We start from the raw sequence: 23,440 nt of genomic DNA on the forward strand, positions 1-23,440 counted from the left end.
TTATCTTCCCCGTGGATTGATTAGCATGTCTTGCAGCACCCATGCTGGATAGCATGCTTGCCCCCTTCTGCATATCTAGTTCTGGCCCAACTTGATTTTCCATTACATCAGGAGGCGGCAATCGAACCGCGACATCTTTTCTTGACATAAAACTGAGCCATCTTTCACCAACCCACTCGAATGAGCGCCGCAGGTCCCCCTCGACGATCTCCCTAACTATCCTCTGTCCTGTAAAATTTGAAAAACATGAAAACGTTGTGCTAAAAAGCGGAATACTAGAGGAGTACAAGGGAAATAAGATCACATGACAAACAGAAGTAGTAGTCACCTGGGAAATATACTCTTACACGGCCAACAGTTTTCGGCTCCAGCACGATCCCCTCCCACCATCCGTCTTGCCTCCGTACGTCGACAACTGTCCCAGCGGTCACCGGACATGGGGTATTGGGCAAATCTGAAGGAAAGGGCCGAATCATCGGTCTCCCAGTAAGGCGTATGCCCAGCCGGTCAGGTAGAGCAGTTCTTTGCAGTGTAAGCCATTCCTGCAAAAGAAAGCCAATGCCAGGTTAATACTAATTTCTAACTCAGACTGCATCAACCCATTTGATTAATTACAGAAGAAAACACTGCAATGCGAGACAGAAATAATAAACCAACCTTGAGATGTCCTCTCCCTTCGGCGTGAAGGATATCTTGGTACTTGACCTTGATTTGAATGATATCGTCCTTGCGCTTCTTCTTTACTATCACACCTATGAACCAACAGCCCCTGATGCCGCTGTCCTGGGACAGGGCTTCAATACGGCAACCGATGTCGAAAAGTTCATTTGCATTGGGCTTCACAACACTCTGAAGCAAGCCAGAACCAGAAGCAGACCCACCTGATGGATGGAGCTTCACCATGGCCTGCGCATGGGCTGCATTGCGCGAAGGCTTGTTCTCCACAGTCCCAGTCTTTGGTGCATTGACATGATCATTGTTTTTGCCGGTCTGTTTACTGGTAACATTTTGTCGAGGGAGCTTCTGCACGGTCTGGTCATTGGCTGCATGACACTGTGGGAGCTTCTGCACGGTCTGGTCATTGGCTGCATGACACTGTGGGAGCTTCTGCACGGTCTGATTGTTGATAGCAACATTTTCTGGAGCATCCTTTGCGGCAATCTGATCATTTGTTGCATTGCATGGTGGGAGCTTCTGCACGGTGTCGATAACAGTAAGGGCAGTATGGGTTTCGACGCCCCGATCACCATTGACATTACCCGGGGCAGCTGGGTTTTGGACGAGCTGGTCTTCACTGATTTCGTCGTGCTTCCTCTTCTGCCCCGCATCAGTTTTATCTGTGCTAGGTTCCGTGGAGTGCACCACCATGGAAGAGGGTGCCCTAAAGAGTGCCTGAACAATCTCCTGGTTTTCATACCCTTGAAGATTTGCGATGTTAAAGGGCTCGAGAGTGCTTCCCACGATCTGCCGCTGGCATAGGTAGGGTTTCCATTTGCTGTGCTCTTCTTCGTTTCTCTGGAACCACTCAAAATGCTGGTCATTCAGGACCGGAGCCAGTCCCTCTACCCAATTCACTCCGACATCCTGCAGCCCATAGGAGAAGAAAACCTCCCTGTCATGAACATCCGGGGGCATTGCAAGAGTTTGGTCATCGCCGGGTTTCTCCAGCCAACGTGCCACGACCATCTTGTTTTCGCTGCCGTCTTCATACAGATCTTCTACGTAAGCAACATAGCTCTCTGTCCCTTCTACGCCTTGTTGGATGTAAATAAAATCATGAACCTGCAAAGGTAGCAGCCGACAATTTGTAAACCAAGCTGCATATCCTTCGAAGCCAAAAAAAAGAAGGCCTATGTGCGGGTGACCCAAGAACGTACCGAAATTCTCATTCCGTTGCGGTAAAAGGATGTGTAACGCTTCCGCCATTGATCCAAGTGCGGCAGAGGGCCTAACCATGCAAAGCCTTCTGGGTTGTTTCCAGTAAATGTTATAGGGCCGGCATCCTTGATAAACAACAAAAATTAACCTCGTAAGTTATGAGGAAGCAATCCTCAGCAACAGGATAGACAGAGGAAAAACATAGTGAAATCATCATACCGTGGACGCGGAGCTACCACCATCATGGTCAACAACAGAACATCCATCAGATGTATTAGCCAACGTAGAGGTTCTATACGGATTATCTGCACAAATGGTTTTTAAAGAAAGAAAGTCAGGCTCCACTCATGCATCCTCGAAAAGGAAATTAATCCATTCTTGAAATGGAAACTATTTCATCCCCGAAAACAGAAGGTATTTTAGCGCTCGTGTCCCTAGACCAAAACATCGGATCAGATCTGTTATGTCATAGTAAGAAAGAAATACATAAACCCAATGTATTAACTGAACATCTAACAAGGAAGCCAGGAAGGAATGGTGTTTAAGCCGCTGAAATTTGATATGCATCTGCCAACTTATTTGTCATCCTACAGAAGAAAGGAGATAAACACATACTGTAACACAACCCAAAATGGTAGATAGATAGGGCTAATAAGGGAACACAAGGAGAGCATTGTGTCGCGACTCGCGCGCATCCCTGCATGGTATCCAGTCTCCACTCATCGTGTAAAAAGTATATATTTCGAAAACGTAATTAAATTCCTTCTCTACCAAAAAAATAAAATCAGATCCATATCCCTAGACCAAACATCAGATCAGACCAAACGCTATAGCAGATTTATTGTGCCATATTAATAACCAACAAAAGAAGGAAAATAATATAAACCCACTGTAATTTTTTTGACAACTTTATGGTAGGGGAAACCCACTGTTTTCATCTAAACCTCTTACGAGGAATAATCAGATAGATCTACTGTGTCATAGACCAAACACCTGAGCAGATTTATTCTGTCATAGTAATAACAAACATAATAAGAAGGAAAATAACATAAACCCAGTGTATCCGCCCAACATGATATGATGAATACATCAGATCTACTTTGTCATACACCAAAAACCGGAGCAGATCTATTGTTTCATAGTACTAACTGACATAATAAGAAGGGGGAAAAAATAAACCCAAAGGTATTTCACCGAAGATCAAACGAGGGATAACTCAGATAGGCAGATACTGCTGATCAGGGGACACAAGGAGAGCAGTGTCTCGCGTGTTGGTGCTAACTCGAGACAAAAACATTACTGAACAGAAGAAGAAACGGACCTGGATGTAGTTGTAGACAGCAGCGCAATAAACACCAAAAAGTTCCCCAAAAAAACAAATTATGCTAACCAGACAGTAGAAACATGAGAAAAAAGATGGGATCTTGCGTTCAAGACGTAAACTTTCCTAATACGAACCATATTCATATCGATCGCCGGAGCGATGACTCGGTACAAACACTAGCTTGCAGCCTTGCACTAAAACCATTCACCAGTCACGTCAGCACCCAGGAAAGGAATGGAACAGAGAAGAGAAGAAGAAGAACGCTGGCTACCTGCGACGAGCGAAGTGAGCCAGTCCATGACCTCCCTCCTGGTCTTACACCTCAGCTGGCGGCACTCCATCTCCACCATTGCAGCCCTCGACGGCCCCGGCGACTGGGCCACCGCCGCCTGGATAGACCGCAGGAACTTGGGGTGCGCCGAGTACTCCATGCTCCCCACGCCCCAGAACTTCCCGTTCACCGCTGGATCCCTCTCGACCTCGCCGTCGAAGTCGCCGTCGCGAGGCCGCGCGCGGCGGAGGTAGTAGCATACCAGGCGATTCCCATTGCCGTCCAGCAGGACTTCCTCCTCCCACCCGACCCACTTCTTCGCCGGCGTCTTGCTACTGCCCTCTCCCGCGGCTGCCGGCGGAGGAGAAGAGCGCGAGCTCTTCGCCATGGCGAGAGTGAGAGGAAATCACCACCACCACCTGGTGGTGGACGAAAACCAAATGGGGAGCGGCGGAGGGGGGCTTCAAACGGGTGGGGGCCAAGGAGATGGACCGAAATGTGAATCGTAATTCGAGTGATGGGGTATGGGGGCTTTTTATAGGAGTAAACGGGGATGATTTTTTGCAGAGTGCCCTGGAGTTCACAGGAATTTCATTTCCAGGGATCGTGACAGTTTGACCCTAGTTGTGCTAGGAAATTATGTCCTAAGGTTTCAGGTTTTTTTCTTCTACATCCATAAGGAAATGAGGAGCAAACTCTATGAATGCGGGAGAGGGTGGTGGGTGCGATTTATGCGCTGGAAAAGGCGAGCATGATATGTGAGAGGAGGGGACTGATGGGCGGGAAATGGAGAGTAGAATGTGTGATGGTGATTATGGACAGGGGAAATGGCGATTATGATATATGAGGGCGACAACGGTCGGTGCTGACTTGTTGGCGGGAAAATGGAGAGCATGTTAGGGAGAGAGCGGTTTCATGGGCCGGAACCAACAAGCATAATATGTGAAATGGGAACTAGTATATGGGCCGAAAAATGGAGAATAAGATAAGTGAGGGAGGGGGCGGATTTATGGGAATGAAACAATGAGCTTGACGTGTGAGAGAGGAGGTTAAAATATGGACGGAAATGGCGAGCCGAATATGTAAGAAAATGTGAATAATTTATGGGTGCGTGCTACGCGCACTACCGGTTCCGGCAACCTCTGCCCCTTGTCATAATGACCCGTCGCTACCACTTTTACCAGCCCACTACGAGCTTTGTCTATCAAATTCCAAAACGAAGACATGTTTAAACTCTGAAATTGATATATTTCAAAATTCAGTTTGAGAGTTGAGTGTTCCAGCTCTACAAAAAGGTGAAAACTCAATAGGATCAACTTTAACAAAAAAAGATTAGCCAACTTCCAATCATAGTTTCCTTTGACTTTTAACCTTACTCCACATGAAAAATCAACCAAAATACCCAAGTTTCAACTCCAATGATCAAAGTTTATTTCACACACACACAAAATCTAGGCCCCAATACCATCATCTTTAGTACTTGTGGCTTGCTTGGTTAAGGCAGCTACTGATGGCGTGACAGACCATGTGTGTGCTGGCTAACGATAGCGTGATAGCCATGCGATAAGCTAACGGCGACAAACAGAAGCAGGGTGTTGCGCCTCTAGATGTCTAACACAATATGGGATTGAGGAGAAAGAAGGCGAGAGTACGAGGCAAACATAGAGGACATGAAAAGATAGAAACACGAAGAAAGAGGGAGAGAGATCCGAGAGAGGATGCGATGAATTAACAACGACCGATAAATATACAGAGAAACAGAGAAGGTACATCCCACGCGCATGCGCTGATGTCGAATTCACAAGTGTCTGTTAATTGGAAATTTCTTTGTGTGGGAGATGTAAATTAAGAAAAGTATACCTACTTTGATGGTGGCCCTCATAGGAGACGAGGAAGGGGAATTTCATTTGCGTTCATGATAGCGAGATCTATTGCATCGATGGTCATGTATTTGTGGGGAATCTGTCAAAAAGAAGAAAATTCTAAAACAAGTAAAATAAATACCTTTGAAATTAGCCAAACTTCCTCCATCAGATCTTCTCAATCGTATATGTAGAGTTCCATGGCTTAGATCTGAGTTAAGCCGTATACTTTCTTGTATAGCTTTGATGCTATCTCCATCCATCGCCATTTAGCAATGTGTTCTCTTAAGTTGCAGGGTCTCAAAGTTTCTAGCCGACAGACTATGCAAACACTCTTACGTTTTAGCAAAAGATTTTTCATTGTGAGCAACTATTTATAGTCAATTTCGAGTGATCATACACGTGGTTTCTTCGCATCGTTGTCGTCTTGCTTGCCAGGTGTCTATGAGCCTATGAGGTACGTGATCGGTTGCCACATGTCTTGACTTTTGAATCGATTAATGTACAAATTCGAAAACATTGTTCTTGTAGTGGAATTCCGTGTGCTTCTTTCGTTCCATTAAGCTAGACTCATGATGAAATATATGGTTGTGTTAGTTCATACAAATGTACCATTGAATTGTAAATGATTTTCTTTACTTGTGGAAAAAATATGATGCAAACCCATGATCATTTTTGGTTCTTGAATCCCAGGTCCCTATGTTTTTGCCTAATGAAATTAACTTGATCATATTCCATCCCTATTATGTAATATCTAGAATAATTTTCCACTATATGCTCGTTTTGGAGTCTAATTGCTATCGTTGTTATGCCTTTTATTCTATAATTAACTCGGTAAAAAGGCAAATATTCTAACTAATGATTTCAGGTTGTTTAACAAAGATAAAAAATGATATATGGCTTGCATATTTAAGAGAACCAAAAGAGGGACAAATTCTAGCAACAAGAATAATAATATATACTGAGGCCTAAAGTGTAAAATACATTTGTGAGAGGAGTCAAAAATAAAAATAAAAAAACACAGGGGCTGGAGTAAATGTATGCTTGTCGTGTGCTACCTACTTTTGTTTCCTCCTGGCCAGTCTACTCCAAATAATCTTCCACCGCATAATTCCTTCCTAACATATGATTTCTCTTTTTGCCCTTTGCAGGTGCCCATGCTACTTGGTTCTATCTAGGTCAATTTTGGAAATATAGCACAATCTTCTCCGCATTAATTCCTGTGAGCTGTTCATTATTACCAATTAAAATTAGTACTAGTACTACTAAATCTTGTATATATCCAGCATATCTCCACCATTTAATTTGCTTCCACTGTATTTATGGCTCTACTTCTTAATTCGATATATTACGATTTTCCTTGAGCCTATTTATTATTGCATCAATTATTTAAAATACATTAATGCATTAATTGGTCGAGATATACGGAGTATATCGACCATTTAATGCATTAATATGCTTCCGCTGCTGTATTTTTTTAAAATACACATTAATTGGTCGAGATATATCTTGATATATCTCGACCATTTAAGGCATTAATTTGCTTCCACTGTTGTATTTTCTAGCTCTACTCCTTAATAACCCGCTACCATACGATTTCTAGCTCATGGGTATACGTGTACGTGCGTATAGAGGCTGGAGTTTTTGGCTCCGAGTGTACAACCCATTTGGCCATTTCGGATGGGTCAAACTCCAAGTGTCCGCGTCAGAAATGTTACGTAGGCTCTATTCAATAGCACCAGCGAAGGGTGCGGTCCTTGAGCCGGTGAGCGCCTCGCCATTCATGTGACCAGGCGACCTCGCTTGGGCTGGCATGTGGTTCTAAGGACATGGAAGAAGAACCACGAGGATGGGGGTGGTGGTCCCTGAAATGCACACGTGGAAAGGGGCACCTCTGGCTTCGGTCCGGGGACACGTGACGCAAAGTGATGAGAGTCATGTGTCCTCATTGGAGAGGAGGTGTTGCATCCCGTACACGTCACTACGGCAGGTGGTGGTATGGGGCTCCACCGTGGCACACTAGGCACTGGCCACCACAATCACCGACGTTTTGGTCCGTTCTGCGTCTTAACTTTCCCATTTGAAAAGGTTTTCTCTTTCCCCTAGCTATGATCACCATACCATCAAAATATCGTATACATGTACAACATTAAGGAGTAGATTATTTTGGTTCTACTCCTTAATAATCCGCTACTTTACGATTTCCAGCTCACCAGTATACGTGTACGTACATATAGAGGCCGCATGTTTTGGCACGGAGTAAAGTAATTTTCGGTGTGGTTGGTGACTAGCGTTCACCTACATCGCAAACGCTGCTCACATGAGCCAGTAATGGACGGATGGGGTGACCTCGCCGGGGCGGCCATGTGGGCTCAGACGTTAGCCACACCAACAAAGAACCTGCGGGGTGGTGGTGGTCCACTCCATGCACATGTGGAAAGGGACATCTCTCACTAATTGCATCTATCTGCCCGGTCCGGAGCATAGTTTTAAAAACCAGAGCGGACCGCCGGTTGAACCGGAAAAAACCGGAACCAGACCCTCCACTGGTCTGTTAAGCGCACTGGACCGCACACGCATGCGACCTAGATAAAACCGACGGGGCCACGGCTCAACCGGCGGTTTCAGGAGAAAACCGGCCCCTAAGAGCTCAACATGTACAACATTAAGGAGTAGATTATTTTGGTTCTACTCCTTAATAATCCGCTACTTTAAGATTTCCAGCTCACCAGTATACGTGTACGTACATATAGAGGCTGCATGTTTTGGCACGGAGTAGAGTATTTTTCGGTGTGGTTGATGACTAGCGTCCAACTACATCGCAAACGCTGCTCACATGAGCCAGTAATGGATGGGTGGGGCGACCTCGCTAGAGCGGCCATGTGGGCCCAGATGTTAGCCACACCAACAAAGAACCTAAGGGGTGGCGGTGGTCCACTCCATGCACATGTGCAAAGGGACATCTCTCACTAATTGTATCTATCTGCCCGGTTCGAAGCATAGTTTTAAAAACCGGAGCGGACCGCCGGTTGAACCAGAACCAGACCCTCCACTGGAGTGTACGCGCATGCGACTCAGATAAAACCGGCCCTAACAACTCGACGGTCCAACCGTTTGCCGCGCGCGAGAAAAATTACTGATAGGGACAAGAATCGAACCCGCGTCCATGTGGGCCCAGACGTTAGCCACACCAACAAAGAACCTAAGGGGTGGCGGTGGTCCACTCCATGCACATGTGGAAAGGGACATCTCTCACTAATTGTATCTATCTGCCCGGTTCGGAGCATAGTTTTAAAAACCGGAGCGGACCGCCGGTGGAACCAGAACCAGACCCTCCACTGGAGTGTGCGCGCATGCGACCCAGATAAAACCGGCCCTAACAACTCGACGGTCCAACCGTTTGCCGCGCGCGAGAAAATTTACTGATAGGGACAGGAATCGAACCCGCGTCCTACTACCAACTTCCCTACCAGTTGAGCTGCGCTTCTATTATGCACAGAGCAGACACAAGTTCTTTTTTACAGAGCAGGGACACAGCTAACACGCACGTACACGGTGGCACCAAAAAATATGAACCAACTCAACACCTGATGGGTTTCATGCTTCCAGCTTTGTGCTCCATGGAACACATGCGTGTTAGCTGTCTGATGGCTTCCCCTCAAAAATGTAAAAAAGCAGCTATGTGCTGGATGGTTAACAGATTTGTTGTATGTAAAATTGCATACATGCGTGTACCTACTTGGCTGTTTCGGACATTGCAAAGTTAAGAAGTTGGTGCTCAGCTGCTTACTAATTTGTTATGTTATTATGTAAATTATTATATTAAATTGAAGGTTTAAAATATTTTTACGTCTATAAATATTTATTTATTGCGGCATTTATAATTAAAAAATAAACTAATCTATGTCTTAAAAAACCAGATAGTGAACCGGTGAACCAGTGATCCGACCGGTAAAAACCTGAACCGACAGCCTCATCGGTTTAGTCACCGGTTCAGGTTTTAAAACTATGGTCCAGAGGACACATGACATGGGTGAAGATAGGGATGGGCGCATCCTACGTCTAGTGTGGGCCACCAATGGAGAAGTGTCACATCCTCTACGCACGTCATGGATGGTGGGACACCAGCCCCTGACCACCACAACCACCGACGGTTTTATTAACTTGGGGTTTCTCAGTGCCGACTATTTTCCGCGACAAACTTTATATTTGCACTGTTGCGCTGCAGTACATTTTTATTTGTCCATTAACACTTCCCACAAACCGCACCATGTCACGAGAGAACACATAAAAAACTCCTAAACGATAATGGATCCTCAGCAATTGAAAGAAAGAAACAACTGGCTATTTGTCTTACGCGGCAGAGACTGTTCACTGTTGTAAGTTAAAACAAATGAAGGAATCAACTATGTTCTATTCCATCAATGATCTCACGGCATGTACAATGGTCTAGACATATGGGTGTTTGTAATAGCACTCCATGTCATATATAGATAATAGTATAGACAGTATCTACAATGGTTTGTCTGTAAGCTATCTATTTTTAGCCATAACCATGTGTGAATATAAGTTATAGACACTCTTCATACAACAACAAAAATGATGTATGTAATTCATCTGTAACAAGGCTACAGACTGTCTATAATTTTACAGATAGCCTTCGTCTTTCTGCTCATTCTCTTTTCTCCACATCACCAAAATCATCTATAACTACCCCTTACAGACAGCTGAGTCATCACCATTGTACATGCCCTTAGGACAGGGGGAAGGGACGAGAGTAACAGTCATGTCCGATCGTGGGAGCGTGGGAGAGTCGCGACGGTTGTAGTGCGACCAACTGTGTGTGCTAATTACAAGTAAACCATTAAACTCATGTTTATTAAATAAATCCTAACACTTCCTCTTATCCTTGTTTGTCTTTGCGACCGATCATCTTGTGAATAACTTCCTCCAAAATCTTGTCGGAATGGGCTACTAGGTAGAAGCTGCTCCGGAGCGATCTGGAGCTTGTCTATTAGCTTGGCAGAGATGAGGATGAGCCCATCGTCCCCATCCACCAGCATATTGAGGATGAAAATGTTGTTGATCGTGGGCGACACCACGCCAGTTGTGCTCTCTGGATGATCCTCTACATCGAACGTGATGGGCACGTGTGACCAATGCAATGGGTGTTGGTCAGCTATCATTGGCTGAGCGGTGAACACGGCGCGGGAGAGCCGCTTCATCTCCCCTTGAGAGCCCATGGTATAAGCTCCTCTGTGGATGCAAGCAGCATCTCTCACTTCCTGGAAGCCTTGGTCTTTATCCTCGCCATCGTCAGCCCCCTCACCCCAATGCTGGTTGTCCCCGAGAGCCACTGATGGGTGCCCTGGGTTGTCGCGTCCTCGTATGGCCCTCCTTGGGCGCCACCACGCCGGCCAACATGCCCGCTACCGCGCGCGGCCTCCCCCGTCGACCCTAGTGGGGCACGCCCGCGCTAGGTGCATGGGCTCTCCACAGACGAAACAGCTTGTGGAGCATCCCGTCGACTTGACGGTGTTTCCGTGATTCGACTATGAAATGCAGAGAATTACAGTCTTGGAGTTCATGCTGATCGGATGCGTGGAAGGTGCACCATGGACCTTTGGCAGTCTTCACTACCGCCACCTCTGCAATCACAGGCTTTGTGGGCTCCACCGGATTGCGGGGATCCGTGATGAAGGCCTGCTTCTGATCCTGCTTCCGCTTCTTGTTGGTCACGGTGTCCGCGCTTATGGGCTCCGCGGTGGCCTTGGTGGCCATCTCAGGGCCCATGTGCCCCTCCTTCATGAGGGCGCACTTGTCCACGAGTGAGTAGAGGACATGTGTGGTGCGGATGAAGCTTTGCTTCTTGCCCATCTTCTCCGGCATCCGAACATCGTGAACCTTTCTTTGAAACGTGTTGATGATCATGCGGCCGTCCGTGTTGGGGATGTTGTGTGACACTTGAAAGAACCGTTGCATGAAGCTACACAGTCTCTCATTGGGACCTTAGACTACCAAGTGGAGGTAGTTCCCGGGCGTTTGTGTCCGCCCTAGAATTCTATCACGAAGTTCTCACACAAGGAGGCCCAAGAGCTGATGTATCCTTGTGGTTGGTTCGTTAGCCATGATTTCATCGTTGGTTTTAATACCACTAGGAACCAGTTGGCCCTGACTTTTTCATCTACCCCGGCAGCTACCATCACAATGGTGTAGATCTGAAGGAGCTTCCAGCGGTTGGTGGTTCCATCATACTGACCGAATGAGTTGGCTCTGAACTTTGCGGGCCACTGCACTTGGAGCAGAGCAGGAGTGAAGGCAAGGCAGTCTCCACCATAGTGAAGGGTCGTCTGGCCTATCTCACGTGGATCAATGAAGTCTGCCTCTCGTCATGGATGGCAATGATGTCTACGCACGCTTCTATTCTTGTAGACAGTGTTGGGCCTCCAATTGCAGAGGTTTGTAGAACAGCAACAAGTTTCCCTTAAGTGGATCACCCAAGGTTTATCGAACTCAGGGAGGTAGAGGTCAAAGATATCCCTCTCAAGCAACCCTGTAATTACGATACAAGAAGTTTCTTGTGTCCCCAACACACCCAATACACTTGTCAGGTGTATAGGTGCAATAGTTCGATGAAGAGATAGTGAAATACAAGTAATATGGATTATTATGAGTGGTAATTGCAATCTGAAATAAAAAAGGCAGCAAGCAAACATGTAGCAGAACTGGTTGTAAACGGTGTTTCAATGCTTAGAAACAAGGCCTAGGGATCATACTTTCACTAGTGGAATCTCTCAACAATGATGCCATAATTGAATACATAGATATTATCACTTCACTACGCTACTCTGAACCACTCTCCGGTTTGATAACAAACACAAATTCACTTCGTAGGGCTGCATAAGCATTCCTTAAAGTTGGCATTCCCAATCTATGGACGCCCCACACTATCACCTTGAGCATACAAAGATGGTACTAACTAGACACCACAATTCATAAGTATTTCTGTAAATTAAGCTTACGAAACAAACACGGTGTGCACACTATCACCTTCACACCGTTGGATAAGGTGTCCCCGAAGATCACATAATAAAACCACTTGAGTAGCACAATAGTTGAAAAATAACATCTACTTATTTAACTAGATTACAAAGCTAATGATCACATAAAGATCATACATGGAGAGATAGATTGACCACATAGCTACCGGTAAAGCCCTCTAGCCTCGGGGGAGAACTACTCACTCCTCATCATGGGAGTCAGCAACGGCGATGGAGATGGCGGTGGAGTCGATGGAGATGGCTCCGGGGGCAATTCCCCGTCCCGGCAGGGTGCCAGAACAGAGACTTCTGTCCCCGAGATCTTGTCTGCGATGGCGGTGGAGCTACGGAACTTTTCATGGAAGGATGCTGATTATTTAGGTTTTTCCCGAGATCGTGAATAAATAGGCGGAAGGGCGAGGTCGGTGGAGGCCAGGGTGGCCCACACCACCCCTTGGTGCGGGCCCAGGCCAGGCCGCGCCAAGGCATGGTCTGGCCGCCCTGCGCCTCTTCTTCGTCCCCTCTCTGGACTCTATATTCGTTACGGAAAAATATTGACTTCGGCTTTTGTTTCGTCTAATTCCGAGAATATTTCTTGTACAACTTTTCTGAAATACAAAACAGCAAAAAACAGGGAACTGACACTGTGGCATCTTGTTAATAGGTTAGTGCCAGAAAATATATAAAAGTGCAACGAAGTGTGAGAAAAACATATATAAATTGGTGTAAAACAAGCATGGAGCATTAAAAATTATAGATATGTTTGCAACGTATCAGGCAACAACGCCGAATGCAAACCCGTGCATCCTACTTCATGCTACCGTTGAGGGTTTCCCTCGCGTCGCGGGTTTGAAGTGGTGAAGATGACTCCACCGAGACATGTGATGGAGCGCGAGCCGCATGTGGCTCCACTTGTGGAGAAGGACATGTAGACCTTCCTGGTGCAGCAGCTGGAGACCCCAACATAGGTGCTCCTTCTTCTCCTGTTGTTGGTCCATGTTGCGAATGCAACCATGACAGGTCCAAGTCTAAGTGCTCTGTATACTCGAGGAGGCTATCCACCGTGGCTTTCCACTCGTAAAAAAGTAGGATCTCCTCATTGATACCTTCAATCCGGATTACGGATGAAGTATAGTACCTTTTCCCTAGAAGACCTAGGTTTAATCGAACCTTGGGAAGAATTTGCTTAGGTGTAAGATTACGCTATTTGTTGGAACCTTGAGAGTTTGGTTGTCTTTCTGTTATCGAACCTTTCTAGCATAATTTTTTGTTGTTTTTGGTGTGTATATATTGATGGAGATAGGCTAGGGCCTAGGATTCACCTGCAGCTATGCATACATATATATGGGATAAACATAATAATAATAAACGCAAAACGAGTCATGTTTAAAATAAAGATAAATATTGTGGGTGGTACGTCCTAATTTTCTATAGCTTTAGTCATCCGCAACGACTATCGACTTTTGGTCCACTACCACACCTCTGCAGCCCAGAGCATTCATTAAGTAATTAAACAGACCAAAGCATTACACATAGTAACGTTACCATTACCTCAAGTGGGTCTCAGATCCTCTATTCTATTAATCCCTTCTATGAGTGGATTTCGATCTAGAGGTTGAAGCACCACTCATACCCCTCAATACCTTGATCGGTCCTCACAACTTGGGTACCTGACAAGTCTTTAGATCGAGGCAAAGAGATGATAAACATTGCCAAAATCTTGTTCAAATTCAGCACAATATTCCCATGTTAAAAGATGCGCACAAACGATGTGAGGCTTCACCCAAGCCCACAGGCCATGAGGACTACTCACTTACAACGAGATCAAATATCATAAATATTGCAAAGATAGATTCAATATATATATATATATATATAAGCCCAACTATTCTCGAACCCCCCTTTAGAGGGGTTCTAGAATAGCTATTCTACAACCCCCTAAAAAGACCTTCTACCGAATCTGACCCACCTTTCCCGAACCGGAGAAAAAAAAAACGAAACCGCTCGTCCCACCGAGTGAACTCCCGCACGGCTTTTCCACCGACGGTGCCGCCCGCCCCTACCCCCAACTCCCGCCTTGCTTCTTCCCCGTTCTGGATCGGCCGGCCATCCCTGCGGCAGATCCTTCACCGCCCTCCCCCAACCTCCTGCGCGCCGCCGGCAGCCTCCCTCCCCCAACCTCCTGCGCGCCGCCGGCAGCCTCCCTCCCCCAACCTCCTGCGAGCCGCCGGCTGCCGCCCTCACACAACCTCCTGCGAGCTGCCGGCTTCCGCCCTCCCACAACCTCCTTCGCCGGCGCCGCGCTGCCCCGCCACATCTTCTTCCTTCGCCGGCGGCCCGCCGCCCCGCCATCCTCACCTCCCTGCGGCGCCCCACCTCCTTGAACACCGGCGGCGCCTCCGCACCTCCCCTTCTTCCCGAACAGCGGCGGCGCCTCCACTTGCGTCCTGGGCGGTCGGCGGCGATCTGCACCTCGACCTCCATCCCGGATGGTCACGGTCACGGTGGCCGGTTTAGCTCTGAATCTCCCCGAGCGCTGCTCTGAATCACAGTGAGGTGGACTTCCGGCGGCCGCAGACGTGAATTTCCAACCACCGTGAGTATGTACTTGTCCTCATTGGCTCGTATTCTACTGTTGTCCCATGCAAAGCTATGTGTTTTTCTCCCGCTGCCGCATCCTCCTGTGTGTATGTATAAATCCAATCCCCGGTGTAAGGGAAGTGCATCTCTAAGTTTTTTGCCTACTATATTATTACAGTTTGGCAAATTTAATTGGCTACTAAAAGAGAGTAAAATCAGTGAAGATCTATTGCTATGTATTTTTTGCTTTGATTGATTTGCTGGTTGGTTGGTAGTTGTTGGTAAATACCGGTGTTTGTTGTGTATAGAAGTTCATTCTTTAACTCTCGGGCAGTTCACCATAGAAAAAGTTAAAGTGAAGTTTTCTATCCAGAACTTTAGAGTAGAAATTCTAAGTTCTATTTTATTCTCGTTATTTCAATTTTTGAAATTCACGGATAGAAAAATGTGAAGTTCACCTAGACATGATTGTGACGTTCGTGAGATAGCCTAGCCTATGTCAAGTTTGGATGGTGCTGCCCGTGTTTTTTTGCATCCGTATAGCTGTCTTCGCTTGTAATTTGAAGCCATCAAACTAATTCCTAGTTCATTATATGGGTTTGGCACCTCTAAAAAAACTGGACGATCATTATGAAATCGAACATTAGAATTGTCAAAAAAAATCGGGATGTTCATTTTTTCATTAATCTGTTCCCCTCTTGAAAGTGCATTTCTTATATATGGGGAGTGCTGATGTGAACTGCTTCTGCCGATTGGGCTCTGCTATTTTCTACTATCTTTTCTTTGTCAAATTTCCTTGCGAATAGTTGTAAAAAGTACATGAACAGTACATTGTTAAAGTTCAGTAGGTAAGCTCGAGAAGTTTAGCTTGTATGCATGTGAGGTTTACTTATAAGGTTCACTTTTCTTGTCCGCAAGGTTCACTACAGAGTTTGCAAGGTTCACTACGGAGTTTGTTATATACATACTGCTATTCTTGTTTGGCTGGTTGTTTTGCTTGAGTTTGGCATGTGAAGCTTAAAGAAAGTGTCATTTCAGATATGCTGCACCGGTTCTGGAAGAAATAGCATGACTCGGGTGCGAAAATTGGATGGAGCTCTCAAAGTTACATTTCGTTTTGGCTGTTCTAACCATCAAGCTCAAGTTTAAGTTATTAGGTATGTGTTTTCTGCAGTTATTTAGCTTCCATTTCCTTCGTGGATTTCCTTCTGTAGTTATAGTCTCGCCTCTAGGTTATTCTTGGAGTTGAGTATATATTTGCTTTGCATAACCATGACTCGCTTTTGATGTTGTTTTATTTGAGGGAGAAGGTAGACCCCATTTTGTTTCCTGTCCGGCCTCTCCTTCTATCGCCGCACCGGTGGGGGACCTCCACTGCTGTAAACTCCCGCGAGCGCTAGTGTGAACTCTAGTGAGCGCCAGCGTGTACTCCCCAGAAAATTCAATTTGAACGAGTGTAGATTGAAGTTCACTCCGCAAATAAACTGAAGTTCAATCGGTACAAAATAACTGAAGTTGAATTTGTAAATAATAAAACCAACTCATTTCTATAAGACATAAAAAAGTTCATTATGTGATCTACCTCACGTGCCGCCATACCTCTAGCGTGCTAGTAATGTTCAATTCGTTCACGGTTGGAGAAACTTTTTTTCAAATTAGAAAAAAATGATCTGAACTTGTATATGAATGGTTCTGAAACCTAATTATTTTGTGTTCTGAACAGCCGCTGCATGAATCTAGGTGAAGCTACATGAAATGGTTCATTTCGCTAATGGACGCTATTTGCTAGATTAAGCTACTGCTATTTTCTAGCTTTGTTCTCTCTAACTGGTAGAAAGTTGTAAAACATACCATCCAGCTACGAGTTGTTAATTTGAGAAGTTAACTAGTTAATCTCAAGATATACATTTGTTAGACATTGGGCGGTACACTTCCATGTAAATTACCTTTAGTTGTTAGAACGTCACTTTTTCTGGTAACAAGGTCACTTGTTTTCGTGGGATTTCATTTTCTTTTTAGTTTATATCATTTGTCCAACACGCTTGTGCTTAAAAAGGAATGTTCACCACGAACATAGTTCACATTTTCTTGTCATGAAGTTCACTTAAAATAAACCAATTCACTTCTATATAAGACATAAAAAAGTTCTTATTCCGGACTTTCCCCAGGAGTTGCATTGAACTTCTGATAAATTTGCATGTTGGTGTGGAGATGCTATTTTGTGAAGTGTTGTTGGTTACAACTACATTTCAGTTCCTAGTGCTGGGCCCCGACAGAAATGGCGCACCACTTTATGTCCTTGATCAGATAGGCTGTCCTGGACCAAGCTACGTTTTTTATTTTTCTATCCAACATGCTATCAAATTGTTTTGTCTATTCTGAACTTGAACTGCTATTTTATTTGTCAAACCATTTTCTGCGCGATCGGTTTGCTGCTCGTGTACTCCTTTAGAACTTCGATGGCTGAGAGAGAGGATTTACATTAGCATTGAAAGTTCACTTTTCCCTGTGCGGTAAGTTCATTCATTCTTATCGTGAAGTTAAATTCGTCCGCCCGAAAAAACCTCGCTGTAAAAAAGCAGGGAACAAGTTCACCGTGAACCGTAGGAGTTATTATTTAAACTTGAAAACATTTTATTGATTTGCTGGTTGGTTGGTAGCTGCTAATTTTTATTAATAAGCATGGAGATATTTTGAAAGTTCGGAATTTTTAAAAGCCGGCGTGTCTAGAGGAGCCTGAGCTGGAGCATTTCCTTGAGGCAATGGTTTGAGTGACAAAGAGGAAGCAACGGAAAGGCGTCTCCCGGGTGCCGATGCCTTTGTCAACCTACCATGCCATGGCCCCGTATGTCACACATCTTTTGAAGTTCATATTAGTGCCTTTCTAAGGTTCAGTTCTTGACTCTTTTGAAGTTCATATTAGGTTCGACAAAATGGCGGTTCTGGATCATGTGAAAACAGGGAAAATGGTAGTTCACTCTTCATACTTTCGTGGTTCTCTGTATTAAAAGCTAGAACTATAGTCTGCTTATAGCTAGTAAAACCTTTACTTAGTAAGTTGCTGAGTTTGCTATGTAGAAACAAGAGTACTGCTTTCTAGAGGTTCAGTTTTGTATTCTGACGAAGTTCTATTTAGTGTTTCTTCTGAAATCCAGTTCAAGGTCATGACCATGTGCTTTCCAGAGGTTTAGTTTTGTATTCTTCTGAAGTTCTGTCCAATGTTTGTTCTGAAATTCAGTTCAAGGTCATGACCATAACACTCTTTTGAATATTTATTAATTTAGATTCAAAGTCTTGTCCTTTTGGATGCAACCAATGTGCCATGCCATGGAAGCAAGTAAGCATTAAGATAAGTTCACTACATGTACACGGAGAAGTTCCTTTCTTAGTTAATTTATGTTACATTCTACCATTCATACCATGGCATTTTGTACTTTCCTCGATAATAGTGTGAACTCCCTATTTGGCCAAGATCATGAGATGTCTACATTTATGAAACCTCTCATGCGACTCCTCCAACGAGCTCTATTGGTAAGTTCACTTCTTCTAATATGTGGAGTTCACATCTCCTAATTGGTAAATTTCACATCTCCCTGCTACTTCAGTTTAGATATTCCTGCTAGGTAAATTGGTCTTTCCGATTTGAAATTTGTTGTTAACTGAATTTTGGAGTTCACAAAAGGATAAATGTGACGCTCAGATAGACATGAATGTGAAGTTCATGAATTTGTTGATGTTTGTTTTACAATCATGCTTGAAGTTCACCTCTTTTTCTCTCGGGATTTAGCCTTGTCCATTTTATCGGCAATTTTGCATTGTAGTTTCCTGGAAGTGCACATTTGTCTACGTGAAAGTTCAGATTTTTCTTACCAGAAGTATTTTGGTCGAAACAATTCAATTTGACTTGCAAGAGAAGTCTGATTTAATGTGAAAAATAAAGTCCACTTGTCAAGCTATAGAGGTTTGTTTACTGAAAAGCCGAAGTTCACTCCATTAAAAAAATGCGTGTATGCTTATTAGGAGAACTATATTTCTGGAGTAATTTTCCACCGAAATATACCTGTCTATGTCGACACTCCTAATTTACAAAAAGTTGGCTTTAGAATAGCTAGAGAAGTTCACTCTTGTTCAAATTCTGGTCCATATAAATTACTTGACATTTTTCTTTTGTATAAGAACTAGGATGATGTATTTTATCATTTAATATCTCAGCTTCTAAGACTATTACTTAGAAGCGGCCTTTGTTTTCTCGTATCATTTTCCAAAGAATCAATACTGCTTGTTTTACATTTGTGCGAGTTCACCTGGTTTGTCCACATAGGAATTTGCAATTTTTTGGAAGTTAAATTTACTTTTTCCGGGGAATCCACTTTGTCGTAGAAGGAGTCCACTTTTGTCTGGTATGAAAAAAAGTATTCACATTACTATAGTATGAAAAATACTAGTTCACATTATTATTGGGGCCAGTTCACTTTCGGCTACTATGATTTTTTCTCGTGATTGTTATGGAGATTTAATCTTGGTGGTCCATTGATTTTAGATGTATTTTTCAAGTGAAACTCTGAAGCTAACTTTCATTCTTTATTTGTCTTATAGAAATGTGTGAATCTGAAATTTAACAGAGCCATCAGGCATGGAGGATGAGGCAATGAATGTCCGCACGTGAATGTTCATAGTACGGACATTAGAGATAGGAAGTTCAGATTTTGGCTTCGTCTCTCCGAGATTGGCTTCAAAATATGACAAATGGTTGCATGCTTTGTCTTTTCACTGTAGCTCCATGACCGCATGCTGTCGTGAGGGTGTGTACAATTTTTTCGTGCTGCGGACTGCTATTGTGCTTGATACTTCACGTTTGCATTTGGCTCTGATACTTGTAATAATTTGGCCAAATGGAGAACATATACTTTTGTTGATGTGTAATAAAAAAAAGTTCATTTATATTCACGTTGAAAGTTCAGTTTTGTGTTCCGGGGAATTAGTGTGTCTGAGTTAGAATTTTAGTTAAAAGTGCACAATAAAAAAGAATCAAAATCGTACACTGCAAGTTGAGAAGTTCTCTTCAAATCAACAGAGAGTTCAGTTCCACTCACTTTTTTTTTATTCTTGGCACTAAGTTCACTTTATTGATCTTGGCAGCTTGTTTTATCTGACACATATTATCAGTTTTGAAGTAAGTTCTACAGTGCACTTTGCTTGTATGAGAAGTTCAATTTACATTGGCCACGAAGAATTTTAGTTTGTACCACGCGACAGTTCACTTTAAACAAGCTGTAAATTTCTATTTTTTGTCAATATTAACTTTGAACACGGAGGAAGTTCAAAAATAACTTGTTGTCAATATAAAATTTGAACGCGGAGGATGTTCACCACGAACATGCCGGAAATTTTCTTTTGTCGACCTTCATTTTGTACCGGGCGTGAAAGCTCACTTTGAACCATGTAGGAAGTTCATTTTGAACATAACTGAAAGTTTTAGAACCGCGACCGGAAGTTCATTAACAAAAATCGGGAAGTTCACTTCCATATTCGAGCAGACTCACACACTGTTTGGGCGGAAATCATATGCATAGAAATCGTGTATGACCATCGGCTGCGTAAATCGACCAACTCCACGTACGGTTAGCACTAATATAACTCTATTAATACTCCAACACACCACAATGCCACACCTAATCAATCTAGATGGGCCAATTTCGAAATGTTCTAGTGTCGGCGTTATCTCCGCTTTTGTGTATTTCGAAATTAAACCAAAACCTTTTAGAATTTGGAAAAATATTCAACACGAAAAAATGCGCCTAATCAATATCTTTTCAACGCAATATCGTTTGGAGCATTCCGACAAGTGGTTCGAAGATAAGCCACAAAAAACAGTTCGAAAACGAGAAGTTCGAAAGCGAGAATCACGTATTTTCAAATCTCGCTCTTAAGTTGTAAAGAATTTGTAAAAGTGTTGTTCATGAAAAAGGTGCGCCTAGTAATCAGCTTTCCAACGGCATATCATACATATCAATCCGATAAACAGTTTTGAAAACTAGAACCCCAAAACTGCACGAAAATAGAGAAATCCGCGAAAACGTTGTTTTCTATATTTAAAATTAGTTTTAAACAATACAGAATTTGGGAAAACAATGAACATGAAAAAGTTGCGAAATTTCCGTACGAATCCAACGGTATATTATACGCATTATTCCGATAAGCGGTTTGAAAACCAACATGGAAATACTGTCCGCACAAACATGCAATTCTGGTATTCCGTCGCGAAGTTCACTTGAAGAAACCAGGAAGTTCACAAGTGGTTCGAGAATAGTTATTCTCGAACCGGTTCGAGAATAGCAGACCTATATATATATATATATATATATATATATATATATATATATATATATAGAGCCCAACTATTCTCGAACCCCCCCTAAGAGGGTTCTAGAATAGCTATTCTCGAAACCCCCACCACCTATCCAGTCCAGCGAACCGAACCGGCCCGAGGAAAAAGTACCTACGCAGGAAAACCTACCAGCCCAGCCGACCCCCCGTCGATCCCCACCTTCTTCCTCCCCGAACTCCCTCCTCTGGCTGCGCCCCCAAATTCCCACGATCTCCCGCACCTTCTTCCCTACCGCCGGGGGCACCGCGTCGCCGCCCCGACCCAAGTCCCGCTCCGCCTTCTTCCCGGCGGCAGCCCGCGTCGCCGCCCCGACCCAAACTCCCGCTCCACCTTCTTCCCGGCGGAAGCCCGCATCACCACCCATCCTTCTTCCCCGGTGGCAGACCAAATCGCCGCACGCCTCCTTCCTCGGCAGCAGCATCGCCTTCTTCCTCCAACCGCCTCCGCGCCTCCTATATAACCCCCGCCCCACCCAGGCAGCCGCCTCCCCTCCCCAATCCGACGGCGCCGCGCTTGCCCCTACGGCGAGGTAGCTAGGTCACGAGGATCCCCATTCCGGACTTCCGCTAGGCTGGCTGTCTTTCTTGCCGCCGCCGCCGGCCTTGGAGAATAGCCGTCCTGGTAGGCGGCGCCCATCCTCCCAGCGATGAGGGGCCGCAATCGGCGATGGCACACGAAGCGCCACCACGGCGGCTCTCCGAACCCTCGTTCCCCGCATCCGTCGTATCCTGGACTTCCTGGTACGGTTCGCAACCTCCTCCCCCTCTATGTATATCTCTGGGATACGATTAAGATTAGATGGTAATCTTTTACGCTTCAATCGGGCCAGAACCTCACCGATCTAGACATCTGTTTCTTGATTCTGGCTATGTCTTGATTTTATTTTCTGTCTAATGTGCTGGGGGAACGGGTCTGTCTATCGATTCAGTTCGCACCATCCTGAGAACGACACACAGCTAATGTAGATTGGTATCTAGTCCAGGGTCCAGCCGATTCAGGCTTAAAACCAGAGTTGAGTTACTGGTGCCTTCCATGCTTTTGTTGAAACTGTTCTTACCATCGGAAAATCTTGGGCCGCAATGCCAGAAAATTGCTAGCTTTGTTTGACTAGCCTGTCTATCGGAGATAGCCATTACTAGTTTCAGTAGGGTGGGTACTGCAGTTCCAAGGTGCATATCATGTATCTACAACAGTACAACTTGGGAAAAAAGTTAGCTGCATTCTGCACTGTGTATCACTCACCTCACCTGCTCTGCCAAGAATTGAATCCGAGTCTTAACGAGGCAATATCAATTTGACGTAAACTTCAAGTTGTACTGTTTTAGGATGCACGGTATTTTCGTAAAAGATAGAAATTTTATAAAGCTGCCTTCCCCTGATCCACGAGAAGACACCTATGTCTGGAGAAGCAAAATTTAGTACCGCCTGATCCGCGAGAAGACAATAATTGATACAAAATATACTCCATGGCAGTGACATAATGGTGGTGTCTTTTTATCTGGTCATAGTTGCATGGTTGTTGTGACTAACCTGAACCCAGACATAGGATGGCTTGGATATAGAGGGAAAGGACAAATATATTTTGCCCCCAACAGTTAGCAAAAATGCAAGTTAGCTTTTGTTTAAAGTTGCAAACCCGCTTGTCCACATAAGCATAAAAAAGTGAAGTTCACTTTTATAAAAATGCAAGTTAGCTTTTATTTAAAATGCAAGCTCGCCACATAAGCAGAAAAATGTGAAGTTCACTTTTATTTAAAATGCAAGTCCGCTTTTATTTAAAATGCAAGCTCGCTTGTCCACATAAGCACAATAAAGTGAAGTTCACTTTTATTGAAAATGCAAGTTCTCTTTTTTTTTTAAATGCAAGCCTGCTTGTCTACATGAGCACAAAAATGTGAAGTTCTCTTTTATTTAAAATGCAAGTTCGTTTTTATTTAAAATGCACGCTCGCTTGTCCACATAAGCACAAAAATGTGAAGTTCGCTTTTATTTAAAATGCAAGTTCGCTTGTCCACATATGCTCAAAAAGGTGAAGTTCGCTTTTATTTAAAATGCAAGTTCGCTTGTCCACATAAACACAAAAATGTGAAGTTCGCT

Source organism: Lolium rigidum, chromosome 5 (genome assembly GCF_022539505.1).
Source record: "Lolium rigidum isolate FL_2022 chromosome 5, APGP_CSIRO_Lrig_0.1, whole genome shotgun sequence".
Classification (NCBI taxonomy): Eukaryota; Viridiplantae; Streptophyta; class Magnoliopsida; order Poales; family Poaceae; genus Lolium; species Lolium rigidum.